The sequence below is a fragment of the Bufo bufo genome, chromosome 1 (assembly GCF_905171765.1).
Source record: "Bufo bufo chromosome 1, aBufBuf1.1, whole genome shotgun sequence".
Taxonomy (NCBI): Eukaryota; Metazoa; Chordata; class Amphibia; order Anura; family Bufonidae; genus Bufo; species Bufo bufo.
In genome coordinates this window covers 282,843,078-282,856,327 of record NC_053389.1, presented here as the reverse complement: position 1 = coordinate 282,856,327, position 13,250 = coordinate 282,843,078, and the positions used below count along the sequence as shown (strand labels likewise).

At 41.6% G+C, this 13,250-nt stretch overlaps 1 pseudogene; it reads right to left on the bottom strand.

Moving 5' to 3' along the window:
- Positions 1-13,250, bottom strand: part of LOC121007924 — a 74,641-nt pseudogene that overhangs the window by 21,499 nt on the left and 39,892 nt on the right.

Genomic DNA, 13,250 nt, shown 5'->3' with positions numbered 1-13,250 from the left:
TATGTGGTGGCATCCAATATTTCACTAACAGCATAATCAAAACCTGGTGTAGCAACAAGTGGACGGCACAAGTGTTTTATAAACACCTTAACACCTATTAACGGCACATTTGAAGCTACCTGCCACATTAGTGGCAAAATGCTGGTAGACAACGTGAAAATAATCCGCTTCTGAGCTATGTTCCATTGAGAACATCACGAGATTACAGCAAATCCGACACCAATTGACTATAAAGTTTAACCAAGATGGTAACAACCGCATTTTATATTATTTTAGTAAAATTTGTATGCGTGAGCTCCGCATGTAAAGGACTGGGATCATCAAATTGAAGCTACAATTTTTATTTTATTTTTCTAATTTTATGAATTGTATGGAATATAAAATGGTTTATGTATTTTTATCAATAGTAGAGTAAGTAAAGGCACATGCAAATAAATGTGAGCCGGCCTATTTGTCTTCATATTTAATACGTTTTTACTGGAAGGTGGCCAGCAGGCCAGGCACCAATTAGCTGGTGAGCGTCCTCCATATTGTAATTTACAGATTTTGAGATAGATACATAGATATGAGATAGATGATAGATAGACTTTTCCATCCTGCAGAGACCGTTACAAAACGTATATGTTAATGTATACTTTTTTTTTTTTTTACAATGAAACTCTATAGTAAACAGATGCCACTGTAAAGATGATATAGACAGATAGATGATAGGGTAGACAGACTGATAGACATCCAAATCAAAAATGAGGCAGCACTCCAAAATAGGTGAAAAGGAGGTGGATCTGCTCTATTTACCCCCCCCCTCCCTCCCAAACGCACTGTTTTAGCCCCACACAATAAGACCTATTGCCTATAGTCTTAGAGGGATTGTTCCCTTTTTTATGCATTGAATGTGCTGCTACATCTTTTGTTTTAGTAGATAGAACTGACTTACTTGGACATCTCAGCAATTTCAGTAAGGTGAACCTGCTTCCGGTCAGCCATTTCCGAAGGAAATGCGGTCATCATGACATCCTGCAGGACAGCAGTGATGGGATAAGACCCCACCCTCAGGTACTGCAAAGGAAGCAGTCATGAAATCATTAACGGTACAGTGCAGAGGGGACACAAAGATGTTCAAGTGAAATGTCCATGCTACCTCTCGTAAGCATTGTTTGCATAGTGGGCAATATGGCTGGTGGTCCATGCAACGTTCCAAGCATTCCCTGCAGAAGGTGTGTCCACAAGGGGTGGTGACTGGCTCAAAAAACATCCTGCCATTTGTGAACATTAAGAAAGAGAAACACAAATAAATAAGTTGTTGAGCAGATTTTTTTAAATAAAAAAAAAATATATATATATATCATTTAAATAAATATGTAAAAGGCGTTGTCCAGACACCTATTTTTTTTTTCAACCACTTAGGCTACTTTCACAGTCGCCTTTTGGGCGGATCCGTCATGGATCTGCAAAAACGGATCAGTTACAATAATACAACCACATGCATCCGTCATGAAAGGATCCGTTTGTATTATCTGTAACATAGCCAAGACGGATCAGTCATGAACTCCATTGAAATTCAATGGGAGACGGATCCGTTTTCTATTGTGCCAGATTGTGTCAGAGAAAATGGATCCGTCCCCATTGACATTGTGTGCCAGGACCGATCAGTTTGGCTCAGTTTCGGCAAGCGGACAGCAAAATGCTGCAGGCAACATTTTGGTGTCCGCCTCCAGAGCTGAATGGAGACAGATCGGAGGCAAACTGATGCATTCTGAGCGGATTCAGAATGCATTAGGGAAAAACTGATCTGTTTTGGACCACTTGTGAGAGCCCATGACTGATTTCACAAACGGAAAGCCAAAACGCTAGTGTGAAAGTAGTCTTACTTTCCTATAAAATAATAATAATAAAAGAGCAATAATCACCTTAAAGGGGTTCTCCGGAAATAAGAAAATGAAAATACTTAAATATTACTTTATTATAAAATATATTCTCAAATATCTTTCATTATTTATGATGGCTCTTTTTGTCTAGGGCACAATCATCAGGGGAAACAAAATGGTCGCCGTCCTGTTAGTACACACAAAACCTGTCTTAATCACACTTGAGAAGTAAACACTGAGGTAAAGAGGTGCCTCATCCTCTTCCTTTTCTCTACTTGTCAGGGATTATGATCATGAATACAGATGATAAGAACTTTAGCTAAATCTCTGGGTAATTTAGTTCATGAGGAGACATGAAGTACAGAGATGATGGACAGGACAGACTGTGGTAATGGAGACTGCATACAAGAGCTGCTGCTCACCCTCCGCTCATGTCTCCTCATCATCTCCATTCCCACAGAGACTCACCTGTATTCAGGATCATGATTCCTGACAGGTACAGCCTAGCGGAGGATGAGGCAGCTCTTTACCTCAGTGTTGTGAAGTAACTTGTCCTCTTGTGTGATTAGGACAGGTTTTGTGTGTACTGATAGGACGGTAGCCATTTTCTTTCTCCTAATGATTACTCCCTAGACAAAACAAGCCATTCTACGTAATGAAAGGTATATGTGAATATATTTATTATAAAATAATATTTAAGTATTTTTATTTTTTTAATTCCTGGAGAACCCCTTTAAATGGGTTGTGTCACTTCAGCAAGTGGCAGTTATCATGTAGATGAAGTTAATACAAGACACTTACTAATGTATTATCTGTATTGCCTCCTTTGCTGGCTGGATTCATTTATCCGTCACATTATACACTGCTCATTTCCATGGTTACAACCATCCTGCAATCCAGCAGCAGTGGTCATACTTGCACAATATAGGAAAAAATGTAGGCCCCTTTGGGGGCTGGGACCATGGGAGCTCACATAGGCCGGTGCTTTATTTCTATAGTGTGCAAGCATGGCCATCACTGATGAATTGCAGGGTGGTCGTAACCATGGAAACGAGCAGTGTATAATGTGATGGAAAAATGAATCAAGCCAGCAAAGGAGGCAATATGGACAATCACAATACATTAGTAAGTGCCTTGTATTAGCTTCCTCTATAAATGCTATTTGATGAAGTGACAAAACCCCTTTAAGCTTATTCCATGCTGACGTTCCTGGGTCCCCAGCCAGTCACTGTTCTTCCTGCTCCAGTGATTACTAGCTGCAGTTGTGGCCTATGACATTTCACCGTTACAGCCAGTGAATGGCTGTAGCAGTCACAGATCCATTTTGACATTTGTAAGCATAGCAACTTCAAGCTCTTCTGTATGTCAAATATACGGTCCTGTATAAAGTTCCTATATGGCCTCATGTACACGGCCATATCCATATTTTGATCCACGAAAAAACAAACCCGTAAAATACGGATTCCGTGTGAAATTCCATATTTTTCTTACTCCTAACAATAGAAAAGTCTATTGTCAACCTCAAATACAGAGAGGAATAAGACCTTTGTAGAGATCTGTGCACTCGGATTCACAAAAAAAATATGCATGTGTGGAAATAAATGAATGGTTCGGTGGCCTATCCATACAAAAAGTGCATGAGCCCTTAAAGGGCTTGTTCAGGATTTCGCTATTTGTGGCCAATCCTCAGGATATGATTGGCGAGGGTCCGACACTCCGCCTTCATGCCAGATGTTTCAGAGTAGCTCCGGTGCCAGAAGTTGCTCTATTGTGTAATAGACAGAGCATGTAACTGCAGTGACGCTACCATTCACTTCATTGGGAACAGCGCTGCAGATAACCAGCAATGTCGACTACAGAATGGACAGAGCTGTGCTGGTCCGGTGCTGGAGTTACTCTGAAACACCTGATCGGTGGGGATGCTGGGTGTCGGACCCCTGCCAATCAGATAGGACAACAATAGTAAAATACTGGACAACCCCTGTAAGTTGCGAAATGCTGATATTCATACATCTTTGGCTACTTTCAAACTTCCGGTGTGAATTCCAGCAGGCTGTTCCGGCGGAGAACATCCAGCCGGAATACACCAGATCCAGCACTGCTGGATGCAGATGGAGTGTCCGCAGACCCATTAAGTATAATAGGGTCCGGGGGAGATTCGTACGCATTCCGGCAGACAAGCGGAGAACCGGCCGAACACAAACCGATGCGTGCTGTAGTTTGTGTCCAGCAGATTCTCCGGTTGTCTGCCAGAACAGCCATTCCGGATTTTTACACCAGAGGTTTGAAAGTAGCCTTTTACTGTATATCAGGGATGCCCAACCTGCGGCCCTCCAGCTGTTGCAAAACTACAACTCCAAGCATGTCTGTACAGACTACAGCTATGAGGGCATGCTGGGAGTTGTAGTCTTGCAACAGCTGGAGGGCCACAATATGTACTATAGTCAGAATACACTATAGTACATATTGTATGTACTCAGGGGTCCTGTCAGAGGAGACCGTCCCCTCTCCAGTGCGTTCAGACCATGATGTTGTGTTCAAGAAATGTCAGCTGCTTCTTTCTTCTAGGACATGGTCTCTGTGATTTTGGCTTTTTGCATGGATTCCGGCTGTGTTTTTTTGCAACAATGAAACTCCTTTCTGCATCCAGTTTCCAGGGAAACATGCCAGCCTCTCCAAATCCCACTAAATGCGTCTCTAAATAGACTGAAGGACCGTCATACTGCTCTGTAGAAATGGCAGAGAACATTGTGTAAAAATGATGGATTGGAACCTGAGTACTTCACTCTGTTAACCCTAGAAATGCTGCAGACACGTTGACTCTTGTTCCAGTGTCTGAGGATCAATATCTATTCTGCTCCTTGACTGTCCACAAACATTGTTTGTCGGGGGAAACAATTATCAGGGAGTACTGCTATCCTGATGGTAAAATCATACATGTTCAACTGATCCAAGCATACATATTTATAGGGCAGCCAGGGGATACTGAAAGTGCTTTAGGACCATTTCTATAGAAATGGATTTACCCCACTAGTATGTTTTTGGAGTTTGGGGAGTATTTGAGTACTTGGGGGGGAAACCATGCAAGCACAGAAGATGTGACCCTACTATGTACAATGCCTGTCCCAAAAAAAAGTTGCCACCCAAAAAAAAAAAAAAAGGTCACACACTCTAATATTTCATTGGACCGCCTTTAGCTTTGATTACGGCACGCATTCGCTGTGGCATTGTTTCGATAAGCTTCTGCAATATCACAAGATTTATTTCCATCCAGTGTTGCATTCATTTTTCACCAACATCTTGCATTCATGATGGTAGAGTCTGACTGCTGCGCAAAGCCTTCTCCAGCACATCCCAGAGATTCTCAATGGGGTTAAAGAAGACCTTTCACCAGAATAAAGTATCTAAACTGACTATACAGACGTGTAGAGCGGCGCCCAGGGATCCCCCTGCACTTACTGTTATCCCCGGGCGCCGCTCCGTTCGCCCGGTATAGCCTCCGGTATGTTCATAGTTAGGCTCCACCCAGGGGAACCTGCCGCGGTCTCCTTCTCCTATGCTGTAGCGCTGGCCAATCGCAGCGCTCAGCTCATAGCTCATAGCCTGTGGAATTCGTAAATATACAGGCCCGAGCATGAATAGTGGCCAAGCGCAGAAGGAGAAAGCAATGTCTCCATCCACTGTCCACTTACTGTTATCCCCGGGCGCCGCTCCGTTCTCCGGTTATAGCCTCCGGTATGTTCATAGTTAGGCTCCACCCAGGGGAACCTGCCGCGGTCTCCTTCTCCTATGCTGTAGCGCTGGCCAATCGCAGCGCTCAGCTCATAGCCTGGCTATGAGCTGAGCGCTGCGATTGGCCAGCGCTACAGCATAGGAGAAAGAGACCGCGGCAGGTTCCCCTGGGTGGAGCCTAACTATGAACATACCGGAGGCTATAACCGGAGAACGGAGCGGCGCCCGGGGATAACAGTAAGTGCAGGGGGATCCCTGGGCGCCGCTCTACACGTCTGTATAGTCAGTTTAGATACTTTATTCAGGTGAAAGGTCCTCTTTAAGGTCTGGACTCTGTGGTGGCCAATCCATGTGTGAAAATGATGTGTCATGCTCCCTGGACCACTCTTTCACAATTTGAGCCTGATGAATCCTGGCATTGTCATCTTGGAATATGCCCAGGGAAGAAAAAATCTATTTGATGGAATAACCTGGTCATTCAGTATGTTCAAGTAGTCAGCTGACCTCTTTCTTGGAGCACATACTGTTGCTGAACCTAGACCTGACCAACTGCAGCAACCCCAGATCATAGCACTGCCCCCACAGGCTTGTACAGTAGGCACTAGGCATGATGGGTGCATCACTTCATCTGCCTCTCTTCTTACCCTGATGCGCCCATCACTCTGGAACAGGGTAAATCTGGACTCATCAGACCACATGACCTTCTTCCATTGCTCCAGAGTCCAATCTCTATGCTCCCTAGCAAATTAAAGCCTTTTTTTTCTGGTTTGCCTCACCGATTAGTGGTTTTCTTACGGCTACACAGCTGTTCAGTCCCAATCCCTTGAGTTCCCTTCGCATTGTGCGTGTGGAAATGCTCTTACTTTCACTATTAAACATAGCCCTGAGTTCTACTGTTGTTTTTCTTCGATTTGATTTCACCAAACGTTTAAGTGATCGCTGATCACGATCATTCAGGATTTTTTTCCTGCCACATTTCTTCCTCAAATACGATGGGTCCCCACTATCCTTCCAGTTTTTAATAATGCGTTGGACAGTTCTTAACCCAATTTTAGTCGTTTCTGCAATCTCCTGCTTGATGCATGCCAATGATTTGACCCTTCTCAAACAGACTAACCTCTTTTCCACAACCACGAGATGTGTCTTCAGACATGGTTGTTTAAGAAATCAGAAGCAACTCATTGCACCAGTTGGGGTTAAATAACTTGTTGCCAGCTGAAAGATACTCGCCCATGCAGTAATTATCCAATAGGAGGCTCATACCTATTTGCTTAGTTAAATCCAGGTGGCGACTTTTTTTTTTGGACAGGCAATGTATATACTATGTACCATGAATTCGTAAATATACAGGCCCGAGCATGAATAGTGGCCAAGCGCAGAAGGAGAAAGCAATGTCTCCATCCACTATCCCAGGGCAAGGGTTCACACCGTTTTTGCATAGGTAATATAATTGCGATACCATACCTAATTTTTTATTTTATTAAAGGGTTCTCCAGTAATTCAGAAAATAAAATTACTGAAAATACTTGAATATTACTTTAGAATAAATATATTCCCAAATACCTTTCATTTGTTATATAATGGCTAGTTTTGTCTGGGGAGCAATCATTAGGAGAAATAAAATGGCCACCGTCCTATTAGTACACACAAAACCTGTCCTGATCACACAGCAGGGCAAGTTACTTCACAACACTAAGGTAAAGAGCTGCCTCATCCTCCTCTCTGCTCTGCTTGTCAGGGATGATGATTCTGAATTACAACTGATAAGAACTTTAGCTGAATCTCTAGCTGAACCTCTTTGTACTTCATGTCTCCTCATGGACTCCATTCCTACAGAGATTCAGCTAAAGATCTTATCAGCTGTATTCAGAATCATAATCCCTGACAAGCAGAGAGGAGGATGCGGCAGCTCTTTACCTCAGTGTTCTGAAGTAACTTGTCCTGCTGTGTGACTAGTACAAGTTCTGTGTGTTCTAATAGGATGGAGGCCATTTTCTCATTTTGTTTTCCCTGATGATTGCTCCCTAGACAAAATAAGCCATTATAACTAATCAAAGGTATTTGGGAATATCTTTACAGTGTCGTGCATTTTCATAAGTGTACAGTTTTATCTGAAGATATTATAGTTTAAATGTCAATACTCATTGCCCTTAAGTGTAAAGTCAGACTGAACCAGAGTCTAATATCTTTCTGTAGGGTTGAAACAGGCCGAGATGAGGTTATTCTGAGTTCAGTTTGGATAAAATGTTTGTAGGGACATAGAGTGTATTGTCTTTTAATAATTATTGTGAGCAGATGTAGTGTATCTGTTAATGCTATGATGGGTCCTACAGACATGTGTCTGTGAGAGAGAACCAAACCATTTAAATAGCAATGTATTATTTTACTTCCTTACAAGGTAATTAAGGAAGTAATTGCCTTAGGGGAAACATTTGGTGTGCATTGTCCAATTCATGTATGCATGATTGTATTCTATATATTTCTGTGTGGTATATTAAGATTTGCAATATATCTTAAACAATGGTTTATATAATGTATCATGTATGTGTAACAGTGTGTCATATATATATATATATATATATATATATATATCATACCATGTATCATTTAGAATAAATATTTTATGCTGTGTGTATCTCACTGACTAAATATAGACTTTTTGAGGTTTAGAAAGTATTGACGTTGTCTTCCTACTAATTGGGTTTCATGAGGAGAGCTGAATATTATTAGCCAGCCATGTGGGCAAGTTAATGAACCCGGATGTCAAGTAAAAGGGCCCATTGTCCATTGTCCCTAAAGGACAGTAGAGGATAGTGACTCCAACATGTCTAGATTATGGATAAGTAAAATGTCAGGAAGATGTCACCAAGCTGGCGCCAACTTCTGGCACATGATGTGGGGCTGTAGACTCATTCAAAACTTCTGGAAAGATGTGACGTCCTTGCTGTCGGATCGGTCCCCGGGTCGCGTCCCCCTTTGCCCTAAGATGTGCTTAGGAATCATAGACGAGGAGCAATGGTCTCACCATCATAGGATATTTTTGGAGGAAACATTATTCTTGGCCAGGAAGGCTATAGCCCTTCGTTGGATGGCGGATAGAATGACCAATGTTAATCACTGGAAACAAGTAGTAAATCAGATTATCCCATTGGAGAAAGTAGTCTATATTCATAGGGGATGCCCCCAGAAATTTGAGAAAGTCTGGGGAGAATGGTGCGCGTCCGCAAATACACTAAGTTCCCGTTAAGAATTCATATGTTTATGCAGGCAGTGAGGGGAACTGTGAGGTGCTTTTATAGTAAATATCCACCTGGGATAATATTCTTGTCATGGCGGGGTGGGGTAAAGGTGATGAATCCTTACCGCTTTCTGCAAGAGACTATGCTGCGTTCATGGGAAATTGTACTTTTGAACATGAATAATGTACCACAAAATGTTTCATATTGTTTTATTTTATTTATTTTCTGCACTCTTTGTATTTGTATTTATCCCAATCTGTACTTTGACGCTATGATCTTTGTCTATTGAATTCATTGATATGCCGAAATGTCATGTACTTCGATAATGTACATTTATACTTCAATAAAACGAGTTTAAAAAAAAAAATGTCAGGAAGAAACCCTTAATACTGATGTATATTGGAGGGGTTAAAAAAAGGTCATGTGAACGTATTATTAGGTATTTAGAATTAATGTTGAAATTGTTATGTGGTACAACAGTGCCATGTAGAGGTAGAAGGATAATAGTATGTCATTTTCACCAGTATTCCAGGGGTTAAAATGACATCATTTGTATCTGCATACGAATACACCCACCTTGTCTGTCTGGAGATCCCTAATCTAGAAGGGGATGAGTTCTTAGATAACATGGGGTATAAAGTATGCATGGAAAAGGTTAGAGAAATCTACACTCTTCAACTGAAACAACTGCAACTAACAACTTACTTCAACAAGAAAAAGAAACTTGGATCAATTTTTGTCTACTGGAAGAGTTTTGAGAACTGATCACACCCGAAACCCTGTTCATCCTTGACCCGGTAATGTATATTTGTATTTACTGATTGTGGTATTAATAAGATATTCCTCTCGGCATATAGTCAAGAGTTCCCATACTGAGGGAACATATAGTGTTAAAGGGTTTCTACCACCAGATTTTCACCTATTTAGCTGTCTGACACTAGCGATCTGCTAGTGTCTGCTGTACCTAACCATGTTCATGTGCAGCATTCCACATTTGTCTACTGAGGAAGGAACTTGTGTTCCGAAACGCGTCTAGTGTGAACGCGACCCAGCTATTTGTGCGTTATTTCTAACTCTGCAAAAAAAAGGACTTTGCGATTATTGCATCAAATTTATTTAGAAAGTAGTGAGTTCGATACCAGCTCTAAGCGGCTTCAGCTGTAAAATACCATCACAGCTGATTTACCTATGTCGGCATGTCCAACATAGTGCAATAACCCTGTTGAGCGGAACTGAACTCTATACTGACCGAACTCTGCTTCATCGATTTCCGCCATCTCGACCAATCCAAGTGGATCATATCATCGACCAACAAACCATCTCTCTGGTTGGTTACGTGGGACGCCACGTAGATCGAGTCGAGAGACTACTCCGCAAGAGGAGGTAGTGAATCAACACGGGTTGAAGGCGGTATATTCAGCATCTGGAAGCATTGTTTGAGCGCAAAGTTTTTCTCATCGGGGATCGCAAAGAGAACATTCCTTTGAACCATCCAGGTTCCAACTACCGGTAAAACAGTATACAACTATACGATTATTTAAAAGTCAAATTTTCGAGTGTTATAATCGTACGATTTTTGCAGACAGACGCCAATATTGAAAGCAAAGAGGTCTCATTTCTTTGGAGTACTCCAGCTATATAGATGTATGCGTGAGCTCCGCATTGTATGTATCTATATATATATTTTTACGCTGATATGTTGACATTAAACTAGGTTATGTTTAATATTTTAACATTTTATTGGGATAATAAATTTTATGCATGCAAAAATACTGTGAGCCAGCCTGATTGATTTATTATTGATTTATTCGTTTTTGTTCAGCTGGTAACTGACAGGCTGGGCTCCAGTAGTTTGCTGGTGGAGCTTCTCTAAATATCCATTGTTAGCATGTTCATGTATTACCTTTGTCTGGAGCGGTTAAGCTTAAAAACGTAGTTTTATTGATATGCAAATGAGCCTCTAGGTACTATGGGAGCGTCTTTTCAGCACCTAGTGAGTAGACGGAGCCTCTATTTCTGCCGCCCAGCGCGTCCCTCCAGCCAGCCCCTCTCCTCTAGATTGACAGCCTACTTCTCTCCATCTCGGCCGAATTCTAGCGCCTGCGCTTCTGTATTGGACTGTCGGACCGCTCCCCGCGCTGTAATCGGCGCAGGCGCAGTAAAGATGCCGGCACAGGGAGCGGTCCGACAGTCACTGCGCCGAATACAGAAGCACACAGCGCAGGCGCGAGAATTCGGCCGAGATGTAGAGAAGTAAGCTGTCAATCTAGAGGAGAGGAGCGGGCTGGAGCACGCTGGGCGGCAGAAATAGTGAGTGGACGGAGCCTCTAGGCGCTGAAAAGACGCCCCCATAGCACCTAGAGGCTAATTTGTATATGAATAAAATTAAGTTTTTAAGCTTAACCGCTCCAGACAAAGGTAATACATGAACATGGTTAGGTACAGCAGACACTAGCAGATCGCTAGTGTCAGACAGCTAAATAGGTGAAAATCTGGTGGTAGAAACCCTTTAAACACCTCCCTAATGCTAGTTGTCCTCTTAGCAAAGATGCATATTGCTAATGGGAGATTGGACATCATCTGAGTAGAGGAAAAACCTTTGGGAAATTATATTTCCATAGTCTGATTGCCAAGTGGGATATAATATCATATTAATATCATATATATATTTTTGATTAGTCATAAGGAGACAGTGGATCAGTTATGCTTCCAGTATTAATCCGTGTTTATCCTTTTTATATTCAATTGTGTATGATATATATTTCATTAATCTTCGGATAATTTTATGTTGGTGAAGAAGCAATAGTGGATTACACCACCATCTAGTGGTGGTTTGTTGGTACTGCGTCAATTTGTCTATCCATTGATCTTATGTCTGTTTTATATTGGATTTTACTCCTTTGTAAATGAATTTTATATTTTTGCATAATTGATTGCCGCTTTGTTTTCAATAATTGCATAAATTAAATTTAGAGTCTCAAGATAAAAGAAAAGGCGTTTTTATGTCCGCCTAGTGGATTTCCTGACTGATTTCCATGTTTTATTGACATTTTATCTCTTATATAAAATATTTATATTTTATATAAAAGATATAGTTCGACAACAGTAAAGTTTTATCCAATTATTTTCAGTCATTTTATGAATTGAAGGAGAAACCGTTTAATGAGGTCTTCAGGATAGGTCGTCAATATCAGATCACTGTGAATCTGACTCCCAGCACCCCTGCCAATCAGCTGTTTGAAGAGGCCACGGCGTTCTGGTGAGGACTTTAAGGGCAGAACCATACATTGTATAGTTGCTGTGCTTGGTAATGCAGCTCAAGATCATTAATTTGAATATGATTGAGCTGCACATATGCCATATGACTGATGGAAGTGGTTGCAGCGCTCACCAAAGTGTCGCGGCCTTTTCAAACAACTGATTGGTGGAAGTGCCGGGAGTCAGACCCCCACCGATCAGATATGGATGACCTATCCTGAGGATAAGTTATTAATATTGTACTCCCGGAAAACCTCTTTTAGCTTATATGCAAATTAGATCATATATAGGCGTCAGTGACTACAACCTGCAAAGCCTACTGTGATTGTCACCACACTCTAGTGCACAGAGATAAAATATGGTAATTTAGTGTATTGTGGACAAAGGAAGAGTTAAATCTGACATTATTCCTTTATTTCAATGTAACTGCAACTCACCGAATACACAGCGAACATTCTACATCTGAAAGGCTCAAGACATCTTTCAGCAGTGGAATGGGTGGGAGGCAATCCTTGTGATGCTCCTCATTTTCCTGAGAGTCTGGAAAACACATTAGAGTACATGACATCTTTCATATTTATCAGCAGCTTCTAATTTGCAGAGCTCACACTGTAACATCAATTTACATTAGCAAGAAAAAAAAAAACTATGAGGCTCCAGCACTGAAAACCCTTTTTGGGAAATAGGACCCTTAAAAATACCTGGAAATGTGAAAGTCCAAGAGATCCTCTAGGATAAAGTCTTAGGCCTCTTTCACACGGGCATCCCGGATTTGCTCCGGACGCGACCCGCGTGCATTGCGGGAAAAAACGCGCAAGTAGGCACGCAATTGCAGTCAGTTTTGACTGTGATTGTGTTCTGATGTTCAGTTTTTTTCTGGGCGAGTGCAATGCGTTTTGCACACCCGTGAGAAAAAAAACTGAATGTGGTACCCAGACCTGAACCTGGACTTCTTCACTGAAGTTCGGGTTTGGGTTAGGTGTTCTATTCATTTTATTATTTTCCCTTATAACATGGTTATAAAGGAAAATAATAGCATTCTTAATACAGCGCAGTGACGACGTAATCGCGCTCACCAAGTGGTGAGCGCGGTGACGTCAGCGCAGGTCCTGCTGAATGAAGATAGAAGATACTTCTATCTTCATTCAGCAGGAAC